The sequence below is a fragment of the Fundulus heteroclitus genome, chromosome 20 (assembly GCF_011125445.2).
Source record: "Fundulus heteroclitus isolate FHET01 chromosome 20, MU-UCD_Fhet_4.1, whole genome shotgun sequence".
NCBI classification, from domain to species: domain Eukaryota; kingdom Metazoa; phylum Chordata; class Actinopteri; order Cyprinodontiformes; family Fundulidae; genus Fundulus; species Fundulus heteroclitus.
Window position 1 is genome coordinate 32,851,059 of NC_046380.1, and position 4,666 is coordinate 32,855,724.

Genomic DNA, 4,666 nt, shown 5'->3' on the forward strand with positions numbered 1-4,666 from the left:
TCTGCAGCAGTTTTTCAAAAACATGTAAATGTGTACCACAAAATCTTCAACAAATATTGACTGTTTATACTCGTAAAAAAATATATATAATCTTGTGTTTATATTCGACAAGGAGCTGCACCGGTTTTACTCTCAACACGACGAGTGCCTTTGTTGGTGGATCCCATTCTCTCCACGCACCCCTCTCCTCACCGTTGCTCCTTTTCTCCTCTCATCACGCTGGAGTTAATCCTGATTATGTGTGCAAAAGGAGACCCAGCCTGATGCCATTTTCCGCAGAAACGTTTCAAGAAACCGCCCCTTTGTTCTAATATCTAATCACGTTTTCGTCGCTTTGTGTCGTCACAGTCATACGAGAATAGGTTTAATTACCAAGCGAGTGTGAAATATATGAATCCATCCAAATATGTCTCTGTAGAAAATATGATGCTGCAGAAAAAAAAACAGCCATCAGGTTTGACCTCGAGGGAATGTTTCCCATTATTGTACATGAAGCTTTTGTTTTGGACGGTATTTGTCCCTGTATCTATTCTTACTTAAATAATCACCTGTTTCGCTTACAACTCAGCAGTTACTGTAAAAAAAAAAAAAGAAAAAAGATTCAGCAGCGTAGCATCAGCACCAGAAGATGTGGACGTGTTCTGGCAGCGGCTGCAGTCCAGCAGTAATTGCTGTGAAGCTGTGGCTTGTTGCTGTGTAGCGATGGATAAGTGGCTGACCTAGTCTCTATGCTGTAATTCCTCTGTGTGTCACATTATAAAGGAGGCTTAAGCAGAAGAGACGAATGGTGATTGTTCCTACGGTTGCTGTGTCGCTGGGTTTCTTGGTCTTTTACTCTTTATCCCAGACATTACCAGCTTTTACAACACTTGATGGTGAAGATTATTTGTTTCAGGTGATGCAAAAATAACCAGAGTAAATACAAATATCTATGATGGAAAGAAAAAAAAACAATCCATACCAACTTGGCCCAATGTAAAAATATAATTGCCCCATTTTGTTAAATCATTAATTTACTGTGATTAGATACACTTTTTTGGTTACATTTCTTTAGCCACACCCCATACCTGAATACTTCCAGACCTGTAGAATCAAGAATTCTGCTAAATAATACCTGTCTGACAGCATGAAGTAGGCCAACGCATCCCAGAAAGCAAAATGCCATATCCTGACCAGATCTTTAAGAAGAATCGAGAAAGAAAGTCACCAACGCCGTTCAGTCTGGAAAGCCGATTAAAGGATTTGGGTCACGAGTCAGAGAGGTTTTCCACCAAAAACTAAAACATTGAACAGTGATAAACTTTCCAGTATTGGTCAGCCGACCATAATTACTCCAAGAAGCCACCGACAACTCATCCAGGAGGTTCCAAAAGAACAGAGAACAATATGTAAAACGCCGCGACCCTCACGTGCCTTAGTGAAGTTCTGAGGCATCTTCATGATTCAACAATAAAATAAAGGGACATGCCAAAAATGACCAGCATCTGGAAACCTCTGCTGAGCAAAAATTACAACAAAGCCAAGATTAATCATCATATAGGCTGGAAGGTGTAAAACTAGCAGTGTTTTAACACAATAACATCAAATCAACCCCTGCACATGGTGGTGGTAGTGGAATGGTGCTGATTTGCTTCTTCTGTATTTGCTGTACATTATGAAACCATGAATACTGCCCTCTTCCAGAAAATGCTGAGGGAGAATTTTTGATTTTGACCTTTAGATTGAAGTGCACTCGGTTCATGCAGCAGCAAAATGATCTGAGGAACATGAACTGTTCCATCTCTGAATTGCTAAGAATCTAAGTGAGATTCTGTGGCATTAATTTTAACCAAACCAGACTGTTCATGCTCAAGTGGTGAAGAATGAGAGTAATTCTGCATAGAAACAGCATCCAAAACGTCCCTACTACACACTAATAGGGTATATGTTCTGTCACTTTTTAATTGACGGGTGATTAATGACCCTAATCATTTCCGGTCTCCTTTGATTTCCGGTCTCCCCCTTTGATTTCCGGCCCCCCTCCCCATTTCCGGCCTCCCTTGACTTCCGGCCTCCCTCGATTTCTGGCCCCTCTTGATATCCGGCCTCCCTTTGATTTCCTGCCTTACCCATATTATATTATTGTCATTAATACGATATTATTATTAATATAGTTATTAACTTTATTATCGTGATTATTTAAGTATGTCTAATGATTCCTTTAATACACATCCAGCTACTTAATTCAGTTTATCCACATCCAGTTATTTAATTTATCTTATACACATCCAATGATTTAATTTTATCCACATTCAGTTATTTAATTTTTATACACGCTCAATCTGATGCTTAGCAGCAGCATACCACCCATATTAAATGATGATATTAATTATAATACAATTCACTTTATAATTATATCTATTTATTTCGGTTGCACACACGCAATTAATGTATCTTATACGCACTCAATCTAACGCTCAGCAGCAGACCAGCCACACTCTACGTGGAAAAAACCTCCTTCCCGCACCGTTGTGATTGCGCTGAAATAGAGAATCCTTAATCTTTAATCCTGCTATAAAGCTCAATTCAGTTTGGAAGCACGACAAAAAGCGTCTTAACAGTGCAGCAGCTCACTCTCTTACTGATCACGACCCCCGAGTTTCACGAGTTCTGTAGAGGAGGGGAGGAGCTGTCTCAAACACATGTGCTGCGTTTGCATGCAGCAGGAAGGGGAGACAATATCGATCCGGCATTTGCAGTCAGCAAATTCGTGCAGGGCGTTATCTTATCATTTTCACACAACAGCAAAACCTTCCTTTCAACGAGCATGACATCCTTTCATTGTTAGTTAATAAACAAAAACACCGAGCCTCTCTGTTATCTTCATCAACAGAGTGTCTGCTCAGCGCAGATCAGTGGATGGACACTACACTTCCTGGTCAGCTAGGGAGCCGAGCAGGAAACCTCCCTGTTATCTCAATAAACCAGTGACCATCGCCGCTCAGTGCGCCACACACCAGGCCATTGTTAGTTAGCAGAACAGGAAAGCGTTTCAACTTATCTGAATAAGACACTGCTCCGCGCAGGTCGAGGTATCCGGGCCTCGGTAAAACTTAGTATACCGCTGGAAGTCACGACTCTCTCGGTAAATGCATCCTCTCAGTACCAGAAATGTATAAAGATGCTCATTCGGTGCAAGGTAGTCATCACTCAGGACCATGCAAGAAACCTCTTCAGCTTCGCTCCTCACTAACGCTCAGATCCATGCCGAGGGTCAGAACGCAAGCTCCAACCCACAACATGGCATGCGCTTCTTTGGTAAGTTCTAATGAATATATTCTAACGATGTTTTAAGTTATACGTTGAATATACGGTGGGGGAATCCCCCCTATGACGCCACTGATCATGTGATACCGTAGTAATGTCACTTGGGGAATCCCCCCTTATGCTTTTCGGCTGTGTAACAATATATGTTTAATTATTTTTCAGACCTCACAGGTGTGGAGCAAGAAAATATACTTTTAACACCGTTCAACTACGGTAGGATTTGCTTTCATAAAGATAAAGTATCTAAAGTATTTAAAGATACTAATACGTTGTTTTAACCATTTTATTTTTATTATTTTAGGTTTTTTTGATGGGAACGTTCTATAAGGTGAGGAAAGACTGAGCTAGCAATATTATCCTTGTAATGAATAGCTTATGAAAAATAAGTGGTTTGTGTGTTCTTTCTGTGGGGTTTCTTGTTTGGTTCCTTAGATAATGAGTCGGGGAAAAGTTACAGAAATCAGTTTTTTCTTTCGCCCGACGGCTGCAAAATCCTTTTTGCAAAATTAAGATTGGTTTGCTTTTCTACATTGAAACGTTTTACAACATTTTTCTTTTAAATGTGCATACTGTTTGTTTTCAAAGGCTATTTCTACCACAAAATCCATGAATGGAACCCTTCCCATGAATACTGCCTCCTCTACAACCCAAATGACGGTAAAATATTTACTAATGTTTATCGGAATAATAATTTTTCTTAAATCATGATTTTATTCTTGTGTTTTTGCCCCCAAAAAACAGCAAGCGGTCTAACCCAGACAGAAGGCTACAAGGAGATGTGCAATAAGGAAAAGTATCCTATTCAGCACATTGTGAAAAGGACAAAGACATTTAGTTTGAATTGTTTGTCTCCCCTTTTTAGATAATTTCAAGGCTCACAATCAGTATAAAATTAACCATTGTAAAAATGAAAAATGATTGAACTTTTTGGGGCTTACTGCTGTTTCTTGTTCTTCATTCAAATTTGCACAAATATCCTATTTCTCAATAAACTATACATTAAAAGGGTGGCTCAAGATTTTGGAAGTGGATTTCTGTTATTACAAGTTAGTCACTGGCCTGCAGTATCAGCCAAATAAACTTTATTTGTAAAGCACTTTTCAGTTCTGCCTCACATGGGTTTAAAAAAAGAACTAAACTGAGAGAAAAAGGTTATATGGAAGAAAGTAATTTATGAGGAATGGCTGAAAAACAGTTGTGGAGTTTAATGAAGAAACTGCATTAAATATGAAAACTTAACACAAGCTATCATCATCAAAAAGCTAAATGTTTTAACAAGGTCTGCTGTAAACGTCACAATTTAAAAGACATAATACAAGATGTTGATTATGTCAAACTTCCATGAAGTTTAACTTAGTTA

The 4,666-nt window shown here is 39.0% G+C and overlaps 1 long non-coding RNA gene across 1 annotated transcript; it reads left to right on the forward strand.

Annotated features, from left to right (window-relative positions):
• The first annotated feature begins 2,944 nt into the window (after positions 1-2,944).
• Positions 2,945-4,109, forward strand: LOC118567230. Its single transcript, XR_004933550.1, has 4 exons — positions 2,945-3,297; positions 3,469-3,519; positions 3,608-3,634; positions 4,048-4,109. It is a non-coding gene; the product is annotated as an uncharacterized LOC118567230 (long non-coding RNA).
• Positions 4,110-4,666: the final 557 nt, after the last annotated feature.